Here is a 16,347-nt window from a genome sequence, read left to right as displayed (position 1 = left end):
AAAAAAAAAAAAAAAAAAAAAAAAAAAAAAAAAGATTATCTGGCTAATGAATGTCTCCCATTCTTTTTCTGGAAAAGAAAACTAGGCATTTTAAACTGGGTCTTAAAAATGATATATTGTAGATGAAAACATTTAAAATCATTGTGTTCAAAGGTGAACTTGATTATAGATCTCCTGATAAGATGATTTTGGCAACTTGATTAATATTGATAAATCTGAATGGAAAGTAATTGTTTTACTTGAAAATGTAGTCTTAAAAATCCCTTTTTCCCCAGCTGTTTTTTTTTGTGCACCATGATAGCAACACTTGAAAAATGAGAGGACATAGTAATCTGTCATCATGCAAGTTTTACTAAGTACTACTTATAAATAGCATTGAAAGACTTCTATGACTCTTTTCAGATTAAGTCCTATTTGTGATAAATTTAAGCTTTAACTTCTTTGTGATAAAATTACCTCTTTTCAGGTAACTCAGTTTGATGACATTATTTCTCTTGATTTATAGGATATCAAAAGCTGAAAGGCAAAAAAAGTTTAAAGATGTCCCATTAGAGTAAGAGTCAGTTGACCAACAACACACGTAACTAGAGAAAAAGCAGCTCTGTTTAGACTGCATTTGATCAGTCTGAGAGGTGATGCTCTCCAACCTCTGTGATGTTGTGAAGTGGTGGAGGGGGATGGTTATGTGATGAAGAAGATCATATAGCTTTTTCAAATTTCTGAATATTGCCATTAGAGTATGATGGCATTTTCTTCTTGGAAATATTTTGAATTCCCAGAATTAAACATAGTTTATTCAAATATAGGTGCCAACAATGCATTATAAAAGCAAGGGTCACCTGTGGACTTTACAGTACAGATAACTATGTCCTACTCTTAATATTCTGAGTTGGTAGATTTGTTGAGTCCTAGGCATATGAATTTTTAAAAGCCATGGCAGATGATTCTCATTTGTAATTAAGGATGACAGCTGCTGTTTTAAGAGTTGTCACAGTTGTTTAATATGCATTTCAGATCTTTTTCCTGACCTCAGGCATTCCAGGACATATTGGCTTGGTTAAGAGATACTGCAGGAGAGGTGGAATTCCAAGATGTATATAATTATCAGTTGGGTAATCAACCTTGAATGATTGAGAGTGAATTCATTACAGGTCAATGTCAGTGAAATAATCAGTGATTTATCAAATTTATTTACTGTTAATCCCTTTGGGTGATAGATTAAGAGAGTGGTGGTTTGGCTTGTTTATAAAGTGTTTATCTCCTTTCTTCCATAGGTGTACAATATAATTAGATTAATTTAAAAAGATATGTCTTTTATCTATCTTACATTTTAAATTAATTATTTTTATTATTTTTTTTAGTGGGACAGGGAAGGATGAAGCTGCTTATGGCTTCATAAATGTTCAGTGATTAAGATAAACTATTTATACCTAAGTATAACTGCATTATAGAGTATTAAAACATTTAGCAGTGGTACTAAATGACATTCCCTTAATCTGGGTGTATTTTGTAGATTCTTTCTAAATGCAATAGATCAGCCATGCTGTAAAGCTACTGTTTGTGCTCTTTCATAGAATATAATCCACTTTAGGATGGCAAATTCATTCTTACCAATTTCACAGAGTCCAATATAGACATTCTTACAAGTATCTAGTTTAAAAAGTACTATTTCCAGGGCATCTGAGTAATAGATGTTTGAAATCTTGCCATGCCTTCATTGGGGTGCATTAATTCCCTTAATAAAATATTCCTTTCTTCTTGGCTTCATAAACACCAGTTTTCCTATTTTGCCCATTTAATTTTACAAAGAAAATGACAGTCTCTAATCCTCAGCCATGTGGTACATCCCTACTTCAGGCCAGTTCTTATAGTAGCTATTCCTGTGTTCTCAAGAGCAGACCAAATGAAAAGATGGTTAAGTGCTGTCTGTCATCTTTGTGTAAGATAGTGCCATCTGCCACTGAGGGGATGTCTTGTGTACCTGCTTTCCTTTTTGGGGGGTTTTCTCTGGGGCCACCAGGGTGCACTCAGCTGCAACAGATTCTATATCTTGATGTTTGTTCTGATAATCTGGACCTCTGATAGGGGGCAGTTTTTGTACCTGTGAGAGTTTGGGAGTCATTTATTAACACATTGTCATGATTTTTTCTTTGATAAAACGTAAAATTTGATTCATTTTCTTACTTGGTTTGTCTTTGAGCTACATTTTTTTTGCCTTTTGAATTAACAAAAAGTTAAACTCTGATATTAAAGAAAACTTAAAGAAAAGATGCACCATCCTAAACATAACTGTTTTTAAAATTTGGTTTTGCTTTAGATTTGTTTATATTCCTTATGTGTGTTTTAACATAGTTGTAGTCAGACTGTAGACAGCATTTTGTGTTCCAGTTTTGCATAAAACATCATATCCTAAATATTTTTCATGTTAAGTAGTTTTATAATTATACTTGTGTAGCCCTCAGAGTGTGTTCCCTGGACCAGTACTATCAGTACCACCTGGGAACTTGTTAAAAATGCAGTTTTATGTGCTTATCCTGAACCATCTGAATCAGAAACTCTGTGAGTTGTAGCCCAGCAGTCTGTTTTAACAAGCTCTTTTAGTTGATTCTCATATATATTAAAGTGTGAGGACCAGTGCTATATAAAAATTAATAACAGTGCTTACAGTGGTGTTTATTATTTACTTACTCAGTATTTAATACATTTGACTGCATCCAATTAATTTGTTATAAAGCTGCAATAGTATCTTTGTGCATTTGTGTGCTCACACATGCACATGCACACAATATCTAAGGATATAGACAATTTTTTGCCCTTAACAACTGTTAATAATTTGTTAAGACTTTATTGTTTTAAGCTTTACAGGTTGTTTTTCTTTTTATAAAATGCTGAACAGCTATTATTTCATTTAAATCACAGCAACTTGCTAGGTAGGTATTATTATTTACAGCGTGTGGGTGAGGGAACTTAAGCCCAGAGAGATTCACTAATTTGTCTAAGATCACAATTTAAAATTTTTAATTTTTTTTTTTTTAACAATCATCTTTATTCCCCTATCCAAATTTAACTACTGTTCACTTTTTTTTCTTTCTTTTTTTTGACCGGTAAGGGGATTGCTGCCCTTGGCTTGGTGCCGACCGCACTACGCTCAGCCAGTGAGCGCACCGGCCATCCCTATATGGGATCCGAACCTGTGGCCTCAGCGCTACCAGCGCTGCACTCACCCGAGTAAGCCACGGGGCCGGCCCAATTTTTTTTTGTCTTTTAAAGTTATATGTTTATAATGCTTTAATCTGGGAAGTCTTTTCTGGTACCCTCCATTCTCTCTTTTCTATTTAGGTGTTCTTCCTCCTTGTAGAGTTGGAATAATGGACTATGTAGCTGAGTTGGGTGTAATAAAACAGTATTTGAAATATGAGATGGAGGAGAAAATTGCATTTACCAGAGTTCCTTTGTGCTTATAAGTATGAGAGAATAAGTAGAAGCAGGTAATCCTTTTGGGGGTGTGTGTGTGTGTCTATGAGAGAGAGAGAACCCAAGGGATAATCTTAATTGCCTTTTAAGGAGGTTGAGTAAAACTAAGTGTAGGAATAAGTTTTATTTAGAAGGATATGAAAGTTTGGAGCCACAGCTAAATTGCTGAGAAAGAGAAGAGGGCTGAGCTTTGCAACTAGTGGCTCTTATTCACCACCCTTCCACTTCCCAGCAGCCCTCTGCCTCTTTTCTAAATTAATGTTGAACAGCAACAAACAAATTGACTTGAGGGGTGCCAGATTTGATTTTTGAGGGTAGCCTATGGTTTTGGGTCTGTCTGTGTGCTCCCATAACATCGAGTGTTTGTCACTGTAAGAGTACTCATCACATTTCATGTTAATCATTTGTTTTATTGTGTTTCTTCCCCTGCAGACAGTGAGAGCTTTTTGAGAGCAAGACTGTATTATCTTTTATCTTCTTATATTTCTGGGCCTGGTACACAGATACTGAACAAATGTTTGTTACTGAATGAGACATTGTTGGCCAATAAATATTTCATAGATTTTAAAATGCAAACATCTTATTGTTTTTAAAACTCAAGTTTTATTTTCTTGTGTTTACATAAAGACCATGTACTACACTACGGTATGTAGTTTTCAGTGTAGCATAGTGATTGAATGTTCTTATTCATGTCCTTGTATTATATGTATTATCATTCTAATAATATTCTAAATTGGTCATTATAATAGGCAAAACTATTTTATTGCTTGAATCTGGGTTTCTTTGGTGGTTATTAGCAAGGTTGGATTTTTTTTTATGTTTGACTATTTTACATTAATTTATGTATTTTGTTAACTATCTGTCCTTAGCCTAATTTTCTATTTGAATATTAGTTTTCCTTATTGTTTTTGAAGAGTTTTTAATATTTTAAGCTGTTAGATTTATCTTAAATACTTTCCCCCAGTTTGTTGTTTGTAAAATTTGCTTTATTTATTTATTTATTTTTGTCCTTTTTGAGACCGGTCGCACTGCACTCAGCCAGTGAGCGCACCGGCCATCCCTATATAGGATCCAAACCCGCGGCGGGAGCGCTGCTGTGCTCCCAGCGCTGCACTCTCCTGAGTGCGCCATGGGCTCGGCCCAAATTTGCTTTATTTTTAACCTAAAAATTTAAATTCTAGGTTGGTACATATGTATGAGACACATCTAAAAAGCATAAAAATACTGAACATAGAAAATAAAGCAATAAAACATTCTAGAAAACACTTCTGGAAAGAAAAATGGTATTAAGTTATTATCATTGTTAGATAAAATAGAATTGAAGTCTAAGTATTAATAGGGATAAAGATACGTGAAGATAAATGGAGTATTCCATCCGGAAGCTCAGTAAGTATGAGTTTATAACGTACATTTGAAATACAAAAGTATAGGTTCTTCCTCTGCCCTGAGTCTTCCCTTCAGTGGGGAAGTTCAGGCTGAACATTTAGTGGGTGCTGCCTCTAAAGAGAACTGTCACTACATTTAATGGCAGGGATTTTGCGCTCAGTAGTTTAGAGGATCCCAGGCAGACTACAGACTGTGACTAAAGGTATGGAGGATCTCATTTGTACAGATTGGATTTTTCACAAATTTACTAGGTCAAGAATTCCAGATAAAGTGTTTCAGCCTTCACCTGCAGATTGTGAAGAATATGGTGGGGATCCACAGCACTCTCATAAACTGCATATTATTACCAAAATAAAAAGTACAAAAAGATGTCCATATTGGAAAAAAGATATAATAAAGATGCTTGGATTAGAAAAAGCACAGGGCCGACCCCGTGGCTCACTCGGGAGAGTGCGGCGCTGGGAGTGCCGAGGCTGCGGGTTCGGATCCTATATAGGGATGGCCGGTGTGCTCACTGGCTGAGCGCGGTGTGGACGACACCAAGCCAGGGGTTGCGATCCCCATACCGGTCACACACACACACACACACACACACACACACACACACACACACACACACACACAGCACATACCCGTTAAGTTCACAAGAGTATCCCTTCAGTGAATGCAAAACTGAAAGTGGCTAAACATTTGATAAGAATCAAGCCCCTGAAGTTGCCACAAGGACTTCCAACAGAGAACATGTCTAACACGTGCCTCAAGAGCACTGTAGAATTAGTATTGCCGTGGCACCTGAAACCTATGGAGCGTGAGGCAATTGAGCCCCAATGCCAGAGCAGCTTCAGATTAAAAGTACAAATTGTTTTTATTTAAAGGTGGTGAGAAAGTGTTTTCATTAAAATGTATTTTAAATACCAAAAAAAAAAAAAAAAAGGAAATATGAAGAGTACAAATTACAAAACTAAGGAGAAATTAACAAATCTGTAATCATGGTAGATTTTAATATACCTCCCTCTGAAATCGATATATCAAGCAAATAAAAAATTAAAAAGTCTATTGAAGATTTGAATCACATAATTAATAAGTTCATTGCATACATATAGAATTCTATATTCAATATAGAGAATATGAGTTTTTTTCAAACAGAAAAATTGATTATGGGGGCCGGCCCGGTGGCGCACTGGATAGTGCGCCGCTTGGGAAGTGCGGTGGCGCTCCCACCCGAGGGTTCGGATCCCACATACGGACCGGTTCCCACTCACTGGCTGAGCGAGGCGCGGGAGCAACGCCGAGGGTTGCAATCCCGTTGCCGGTCCCCGGTCCGGTACGGGGGCAACACTGAGGGTTGAGATCCGTTGCCGGACACGGAAAAAGACAAAAAAAAAAAAAATTGATTATGTATTTATTAGCCTACAGAGGAAGTTTTAATGAATTCCATGGAATTGATAACATATATTTTGTGTAATACATGATTAAGAGAGGGCTTAGGAGCCAAATCATGGTTTCACCGTAGCTGTATAACCCTGCATAAATTACTTAACTTCTGTGCTTTAGTTTTCTCATCTGTAAAATGGAGTTAATAATAGTGGTCCTTCAAAGTTATTGTGAGGATTAGAGTTCAGAACAATGCCTTGCACATGGTAAGGGCTCAGTAAATGTTTGCTATAATTATAATACCATATTCTCTGATCACAATGCAATGAAAACAGAAATTAAAAATAAAGAGATAAACATCCTCTTCTACCTCCAAAAGAGAAAAACCTCCATATATACTAGTCAGCACTAAAAAGGAGTGAATTATAGATACAGCAATATGGGTGAATCTCAGAAACATGCTGAGTGAAAGGAACCAGATATAAAAGAGTACATACTATATGATTCCTTTTATAGCAAGTTCTAGAATAGGCAAAACTAACTTGTGGCAGAAAGAAATCAGTACATGTGGTTTTTCTCTGGAGGTTAAGGGTGGTAACTGACTGGGAAAGGGGCATAAGGGAACTTTCTGGGATAATGCTGTCCTTCTGTATCTTGATAGGTGTTTGCATTACACAGGTGTGTACATTTTTCAAAACTCAGATTATGTATAAACTTTGTTTATTTTATTATATGTAGTTTTACATAAAAACACGAGGCAAATATTGGACTCTAACACTGTGCATGCTGAAATATTTAGAAGGAAGGGCACTGATATCTACAATTTGCTTTTTAAAGACACCAAAAATAAGATGGATTAGTGGATGGCTAGAGAGATGGATAAATGGGTAAATATGTGATAAAGTAAGTATGATGAAATGTTATGATAGAATCTAGGTGGCAGCTATATGTATATGGGTGTCAACGTAAAATTCTTTGCTATATGTTTGAAAAATTTCATAATGAACTGTTGAAACTTTCCTCTCATTCCCCCTATTATGCTTGGAAATTAAAAACAAGTAAAATCACTAGTAAATGAATTAAAGAAGAAATCATAATGAAAATTACCAAATATCATACAATGATAATGAATGCCTTATATAACAAAACTTAATTTATAGCTTTTATGAATTTGTTAGAAAAAAGGAAAGATTGAAAATGGGTGGGCTTAGTGTTCATCTCAACAAATTAGAAAAAGAACAGAACATGCCTTAAAAAAAGTAATAGAAAGAAATAATAATTTTAAAAATCAAGGGATATTTTATAGTTTTTAAGACTGGACTCTTGAACCATGTTGCATCATTTTGAATTCTTAGTTCTCAACTTCCTAGTTGTCTGAATTTGGTCAAGTTACTCAACCTGTGTCTTCTTAGTTTCTTTATCTATAAAATGAAGATGATAGGGCCGGCCCGGTGGCGCACTGCTACAGTGCGCCGCTTGGGAGTGCGGAAGCGCTCCCGCTGAGGGTTCGGATCCCACATACAGACCGGTTCCCACTCACTGGCTGAGCGAGGGGCGGGCGCAGCGCCGAGGGTTGCGATCCCGTTGCCGGTCCTGGTCCGGTACGGGCGCGACACTGAGGGTTGCGGTCCGTTGCCGGACACGAAAAAAAGAAAAAAAAAAAAAAGAAGATGATAGTAAAATCAACTTCGTAAGTTTTAAATAAGATTAAATACGTTAACATATATAACATATTTATACTGTATTTAAGTCCTCAATAAATGCCAGCTTCTGTTATTAATAAATGAAAGATGAATGTAAAGCAAAATCATATATATGATAAGCCAACAGCTGATTTTTTTGAAAAGACAAATATACAGAAAACTCAGGAAAAAAGAATAATAAAAAATCAATACATTAAAAATGAAAATTAGGATATAACTATAGAGATTGTTTTTGAAAAATGGACAGGTTTTGCATGAAAAATATAAATAGCTAAACTTACCTAACAAGAAAGAGGAACCTGAATTGACCATGAAACTAAATTTTTTTTTTTTTGTAATTTTTATTGAATCAAAATTGATTATTGGGCCGACCCTGTGGTGCACTCGGGAGAGTGCGCCGCTGGGAGCGCAGCGATGCTCCCGCCGCGGGTTTGGATCCTATATAGGAATGGCCGGTGCGCTCACTGGCTGAGCACGGTGGCGGGCAACACCACACCAAGGGCTGCAATCCCCTTACCGGTCACGAAAAAGACAAAAAAAAAAAAAAATTGATTATACATATTTTTTGGGTTCAACACTGAGATATGTTCATCAAATCAGTATTACTAGCATATATGTTGTTACAAATCGTAATTATTCTTTATGCCCCTTGTCCAAACTCTCCCTATCCCCCTCTCCCTCCCCACTCCCCCCTCTAATTACCCTAGATTTCTTCTGTCCTTCTGAAAGAATAATGGTTACTCATCGATTTGTTGCTTAGATGATCTGTCCAATGCTGGGAGGTGTGATCAGGTCCCCCAATATTATCATAGAGCACATGCTTCTATCACACTGAAATGTGCTTTGTGGAGAGAGAGATCCTCTTCTTTATCTTTGCTGGTGACTCTCCTTGTGTCAATGCATTCCAGTGGCTGGCAGACCATCTGTGTGCTGGTTATGGCGTCTAGCTGCTTTCGCTACTGCCATGGTTATTGTGGCTGTGGTGGGCCATCCACATGGAGGTGATGTTTTTGCCATGCTCCTTGGTGCTGGCGGTGTGCCTGGTTGTGGGGAGTGTCTGGTCACTGGCTCCATACCTCAGGTCCCTGAGTGGGCCCCGAGGCACTGGCGTGGTGTCCCTGTATGTGGGAGGGGGGTCCAGTCCCTGGCTACGTGCCTCGGGTCCCTGGTTGGACCCCAAGGCACTGGTGCAGTGTGCCTGATTGTGGGGAGGGCCCCCAGGTGGGCCCCGAGGCTCTGGCCTAGAGTGCCTGGTTGTGAGAGAGGGGGCTCAGTCCCTGGCTCCATACCCCCGGCCCCTGGGCAGGGCCCTGAGGCTCTGGCATGGTGTGCCTGGTTGTGAGGGGGGGTCCTGTCCCCTTTTCCATTCCTCGGGTCCCCGGGAGGGCCTCAAGGCGCTGGCATGGTGTGCCTGGTTGTGGGAGGGGGGGTCCGGTTCACTTCTTCATTCCTCGTGTCCCTGGGTGGGCCCCGAGGTGCTGGCACAGTGTGCTTGGTTGTGGGAGGGGGGTTTGGTCCCTGGCTGCACGCCCTGGGCCTCTGGGTGGGCCCTGAGGTGCTGGCAGTATGCCAGGATGTGGGAGTAGGGTCCAGTCCCCGACTCCATGCCTCATGTCCCCTGGTGGGCCCCAAGGCACTGGTGGTGTGCCTGGGCTGGGACTAATTTTTTGTCCTTTGCTTACTTCTAAAATGGGAGAACTTCCTGTGGGTACCAGTACTTGGGCCCCAAGGCACTGGTGGTGTGCCTGGGCTGGGACTAATTTTTTGTCCTTTGCTTACTTCTAAAATGGGAGAACTTCCTGTGGGTACCAGTACTTGAGCTAAATTGCTGCTTTGCTGCTGTTTCCCTAGGGAAGGCTTTCTTTGCAACTCAGGGTTTAATGTTTGACATTGTAGGTACTTCCAGCTCTCCATAGACCTGATGCACCTGGTTTGTGTAGAAACTCTGATCTGGGCCTGAGTTTTTTCATCAAACCGCATTCCATGCAATTCTGCATTCCCAGCCATTCTCCTCTGAGTAGTCCTGCACTGATTGGGGGACAGATTGGCTGTCCTTGCTGTGTCCCATTGTTCTCCTGGTGGACCTGTCTTCCCCACCTCCTGTGCTCCAAACACTTCCCATGGGATGAACCCTGTGCCGGTCCCTTGTGATGACTTACCGGCCTCCGAATGCTCCCCTTTTACGTCTGTGTTCTGGCTCCTTGCTCCTGCATGAGTCCACAGGAACCCTATTAGTGGTCTTGCTGTCCTGGGGGCCACCAAAGCTCTCTTCACCCCTGCTGCCTCCAAGTAACTCCATCTGAAGTTCACAGCTGCGGCTTCTGCCAACTTCTGCTCCATGTGCTCAACAGCTGGAGCCTTAAAGCAGCCGTGGCCCAAAGAAAAACGCTCAGAGCAGTTTTTCTTTCTCTCATTGTGTTTTCTCCTACCTCCATGAACTCCGTAGGTCTCTCCTCTTCTTCCCCTGAGCTCCAGCAGCCCCAGCTTGGCTGATGTTGCATTTTTATAGTTGTAAATTGGTTGATTTGTGAGAGAGAATGATGCTGGGGACTGTCTATTCTGCCATCTTGACTGGAACTCCGACCATGAAACAATTTGAATTGATAACTAAAAAAAGAAATACGACTTTTGCTAAGGCACTAGGCCCAGAAAAGTCATTTTTGCAATTAAATTTTATCAGATTAGGTAATACCTATTTTACAGAATGTTCCACAGAATAGGGAGAGCTTCCCAACTTACTTTATGAGTCTTGTATAACTGTGATGTCACAATCATACCAGGACAATGCAAGCAATCAAAATTAAAGGTCAGTGTCACTTATAAACATAAGTACAAAATTCTAAACAAAAACTTACCAAATAAAATCTAGTGGTGTATGGAGGTTTTTTTTTTTTTTTTTTTTTTTTTTTTTTGCAGCTGGCTGGTACAGGGATTGAACCCTGGACTTTGTTGGTATCAGCACCACTCTCTAACCAGCTGAGCAAATCAGCCAGCCCTTGAAATAGGGTTTTAAAAAAAATGCAGGGGTAGTTTAATGTTACAAAATCTAACACACAAAAAAGAAAAATCTAACATTAACAGAGTGAAGGAGTAAATCTGTAAAATCATCTCAGTAAATACACAGAAAGAATTTGATAAAATTTAGTATCCAATCAGAATAAAAACTCTTATCTCAAATAAAAACTCTTAGAAAACTAGAAATAGAAGGGAAAGTCCTCAATTTGAAAAGAAGGGGATTTATCAAAAACCTACTGCAATCATCATACTTTGTGGTGATGCTTTAGAAGTCTTCTCATTAAAGTCATGGGTAAGACAGATATGTGCCCTGTGATGGTTAGTGTTATGTGTCAACTTGGCTGGGCTATAGTACCCAGTTACTTAATCAAATATTAATCTGTGTGTTGCTGTGAAGGTATTTTGTGTATTTTGTGTGGTTAACATTTACAATTTCTTGACTTAAGTAAAGGAGATTACCCTCAATAATGTGGGTGTTCAATCAGTTGAAAGGCCTTAGGATTAAAACTGAGATTTCTTGAAGAAATTCTGCCTCAAGTTTATGGATTTGTCAGTCCCCACAATTGCATGAGCCAGTTTCTCAAAATAGTTCTTTGTCTGTCTATTCCCCCTGCCCCCCTCCTCCTCTCTCCTTCTCTCCTTCCCATCCTTCCTCTTCCTTTCTGCCTCTCTCTCCTTGTCTTCCTCTCTCCCTAACCCAACCAGAATTAATGTAAAAATATGTACCATGTTCATGGATGAAAAGACTCAATATTAAAGTATCAGTTCTCTCTATGGCTTATAAATTCAGTGTGATTCCAGTTAAAGCCTCAAAAGATATTTTTTCTTCTTGTCAAATCTGTCATACTGATTCCAAGTTTCACATGTAAGAGTAACATTCAAGACTAGCCAAGACAATTCTGACATATTAGGTGATGTTTGGGAGAATTATCAGATACATTTATTCTTACTGTAAAGCTTTAGTAATTACAGCCATATGGTTTTGGCATAGGGATAGACAAATAGACTAAAGAGACTAAGAACCTAGAAATAGACTCAAATATATATTGAAAATTGGTTTATGACAGCAATAGCATTATAGTTTGGAAAATGAATTTACTATTCAGTAAATGGTGTTAGATGATTGACTTATTAACAGAGAAAAAAAAATTAGATCCCTACTTCAGACTATGTCAAAAAATAAATCCCATATGGACTAACAGGCTAAATGTATAAAGGGAAATTAAAATTCTTAAAAATAATATACAATCTGACTCCTGCGTAAAGAAGACTTTTTGAGATATGGAATGCATAAACCACAAGAAAAAGGTGATAAATTTGTGTACCACAAAATCTGAAATTTTCTTACAAGTTACAAAATTGAGACAAGGTTAAGCAGGTAGCAGATATTTGTAACGTATAACAAACATTTAAAAAATAGTTAGGATTCAGAATTTATAAATACCTCTTATACATCAATAAGAAAATACAGACTATCAAATATAGAAATGTAAAAAGGGTATGATGGCTTATAAAGATATTACATATGTTCAACTTCATTAGTAGTTGGGTAAATGCAAAGGAAAGTAGCAATAAGATGTAATTTCATACTCCTCAGATTGGCAGAAAATAATATTTGGCACTTACAGATATTGACAAGGATGTGCCCCAGTTGCAACTCATACAGTGACTATGGAGAGCCACTTAGTAAAATTTAAAATGTTTGTAACTTATGACCCAACTGTTCTACTTCCCTGTTTATGCCTTAGGGAAACTCTTGTATCCTAAGTGTAATGTTCACTGTGTCATTGTTTGTTAATAGCAAAAAGTTGATAGGGGGATCCCTCTCTGATAGGGGGCTGGGTAAATGAATGATGATATAATTATATGATGAAATATAATGCAGCAGGTAAGAGGAAAGAAATATATCTCTTGGATGGATCTCACAGTCTTAATGTTCACTGTAAAAGCCAAGTTGCAGAATGATGAAATACTATGAACTATCGATAGATACAAATATATGTAAAGTATTAAGACTTGAGTAGGAAGGACATCATATTGGTTGCCCCTGATAAGAGGGAGAGTAATACAACTGGTAGACTTTAGTGTATCCATGCAGTTATATTTCTCTAAAATACACCTGAAGCAAATAAGATGCAAGTTTGACATTTGTGGTAACTACATGGGTGTTATATTTTTAATTGTACTTTTCTGTTAAGATATATTAATGGAAAATTTAAGTCACCCTATATTCCTGTCATCCAGAGATGGTCACTGTTAAATATATGTTCCTTTCCTATTATATTTTTAAAGTAATGTCTGGAGATAGCAGATAATTAAGCTTCATTCTCATTTTCATCTTTGCTTTATAAGCTTTATATAGCGTTCATAAAACATATACTGCCAAAGTGAACTTCTGAGACTTGTCAGGTGAGTATTCAAATATAAATAATTTTTTTTTCCTTTTTATCTTTTTTACTGACCGGTAACGGGATTGCAACCCTCGGTGTGGGGACCGGCAACGGGATCGCAACCCTCGGTGTTGCGCCTGCACTGCGCTCAGCCAGTGAGCGGGAACCGGTCTCCACATGGGATCCGAACCCTCGGCGGGAGCGCCACCGCGCTCCCAAGCGGCGCACTCTCCAGTGCGCCACCGGGCCGGCCCCAAATATAAGTAATTTTAATTTTAGAGAAATGTTACAAAATTTGAAAAGTTTGAAGTGTTTCACTAACGGGGATTATTATTGTTTTTGCATGACAGCCTTTGTGGCTCAGTCCATTGCTAGGCTGCTTCTAAATAAATGTATTCTACAAGTATTTAAATATATGAAACTATGTTGTATAATTTAGAATTTCACCATTTAGTACGTTAGCTCTATTGCTGTGAATTAGTGAAGTTTGTACTGTCTTTTCTGGTTAGGAGAAGCAGAATAAAGTGATAATACCTTGGGTACTATTTAATTGTTCCAGGTGTAAAGTGTACATGGTGTTTCTCACTAATGCCAAGTGGTAGGCTACATGAGCTGGATTGGAATTACACTTGTTATCCACTAGCAACTATATTATAGCCTACGCTTAAAATGAGTTCTGCTTACAGTGGGGAAGTGTGACTGTCAGGTCCTTGGGAGCTGCTTAAAGAATTTTTAATAACAGAAAACATATCTTTGCATTTTTGTCTTACCATTTCACCAGCAGTATTTACTAGGACCTTAGGCACCATGTTTCAGACATTGCAAAAGTAAAGGGTACAGGAGTGCTTTTTAAAAATTTAAAGGATATTACAAACCTTCTCTGGAGGAGGATTTGCTTGGCTCTTGGGACTGTTAAAGGAATAGCATGTCAAGTTAATGTGGTTTGTTATAATTAGATTTAATGAATATCTAAAATAAATTTGCATAAATCTCGAGTGATACGAAGAATGCTGATGTTAGCAAAGCCCTTCTTTTCCTTTTTCTTTCTTTTTTTTTTTTGGCATTTCTTAACTTTTTTCTTGGAAAGTATTTTTACCTTCATTTGGCAGTAATAGTATCTATATTTTTTGTATAGGTGTGCTGTGGGTTTATTTCAGTTTAATTGAATGTATCAGTGCCAGCATCAAGCTTAATGCTTGGGGCTACAAAAGACTTGTGTGAGAGAGAGACACAAATGCAGATATTTTCTTTTTTTTTTTTTTTTGTCTTTTTCCGTGTCCGGCAACGGATTGCAACCCTCAGTGTTGCCCCCGTACCGGACCGGGGACCGGCAACGGGATTGCAACCCTCGGTGCTGCTCCCGCGCCTCGCTCAGCCAGTGAGCGGGAACCGGTCTGTATGTGGGATCCGAACCCTCAGGCGGGAGCGCCGCCGCGCTTCCCAAGCGGCGCACTTATCCAGTGCGCCACCGGGCCGGCCCCGCAGATATTTTCAATGTGTTTATAGATAGTAAGACAGATATGTACTTTGGGAGTCCAGAAGACAGATACTTGGTCCAGCATAGGGAAACAGGTAATGATTTCTGGAATAGATAGTACCTAAACTATATCTAATCAAATCTTATGAAATGGAAACAGGTTAAGTTTTCAGAAATGATAAATCAAAATTTTATTTCAGTGTTTTGCAGGTTCCGAAGTAGTGGTACTTAAAAGGATAATACTTATTTTGGTATTTACAAGTTTTATTATGTTTTATTTTTTCCTAATTTTATTGAGATATAATTTTATATATATATTTTTTTTTTCCTTTTTGTGTTTTTTCGTGACTGGTAATGGGATCGCAACCCTCAGTGTCGCGCCCGCACTGCGACCGGCAACGGTATCGCACCCCTCAGTGTCATGCCCGCACCGCGCTCAACCAGTGAGCGGACCGGTCTCTATATGGGATCCGAACCCTCGGCGGGAGCGCCGCCACGCTCCCAAGTGCCGCACTCTACTGAGTGCGCCACTGGGCTGGCCCAAGATATAATTTTATATACAGTAAAACCTATCCATTTAAAATATATATAGTTTGATACATTTTAGTAATTGTGTGTAGTTGATTAGTCACTACCACACCCAAAATATAGAACATTTTCATCATCCTAAAAAGTTTCCTTGTGCTCTTTGATGGTCTAGCCTCAGACAGCTACTGTTCTACTGTCACTGTAGTTGTGTATTTCCTTGAATTTCATATAAATTTTATATCTATACAGTAGATATACTTGTGCTTGATATCTTAGTGTAATTTGTTTTGTTGTGTAATGTTTGAGATTCATCTGTGTTGTGTTTATTAATGTTTTATCCCTTACCCCATTTTTTTGTTGTTGTTACTAAGAAGTTTTCTATAGTAAGGGTATGTCTTAGTTCATTTTGTTCTGCTATAACAGAATACCTGAGACTGGATAATTTATAAAGAACAGAAATTTATTGGCTCACAGTTCTAGAGGTTGGGAAGTCCAAGATCAAGGCACTAGCATCTGGTGAGGGCCCTCTTGATGTGTCCTCACATGGCAGAAAGGTGTAAGGGCAAAAAGAGAAAGAAGGAGGTTAAATTTACCCTTTTATTATAGCATTAATCCCACCCACGAGGGCAGAGCCCTCATGGCCTCATCACCTCTTAAAGGTCCCATCTCTTAATATTATTACAATGGCAATTAAATTTCAACATGAGTTTTGGAGGGGACAAACATTCAAACCATAGCAGGGTATAACCATAATTTGTTTAGCATTCATCACTTGACAGGGATTTCATTGCTTCCAATTTTTGTACACTATAAATAAAGCTGCTACTGTAAATATTTCTGTACAAATCTTTGTACAGACATACATATTCATTACTTTTGGGTAAATACCTAGGAGTGTGCTTGCTGGGTCATTTGACAAATGTGTAGTAACTTTATTTTTTTATTTTTTAAATTTATTTATTGAATCAAAATCGATTATACATATTTTTGGGGTTGAACA

General features: G+C 38.3%; 1 protein-coding gene and 1 pseudogene across 1 annotated transcript in view; both read left to right on the top strand.

The window, feature by feature from the left end:
- Positions 1-16,347, top strand: part of LOC103587143 (FCH and double SH3 domains protein 2-like) — a gene marked incomplete at its 3' end in the record, with an annotated part of 256,186 nt that overhangs the window by 16,351 nt on the left and 223,488 nt on the right. The gene's annotated exons all lie outside the window — the stretch shown is intronic.
- Positions 4,977-5,733, top strand: LOC103587142 (annotated as a pseudogene).

This window comes from Galeopterus variegatus, unplaced genomic scaffold, assembly GCF_000696425.1.
Source record: "Galeopterus variegatus unplaced genomic scaffold, G_variegatus-3.0.2 Scaffold423, whole genome shotgun sequence".
NCBI lineage: Eukaryota > Metazoa > Chordata > Mammalia > Dermoptera > Cynocephalidae > Galeopterus > Galeopterus variegatus.
This window is presented reverse-complemented; position numbering and strand designations above follow the sequence as displayed.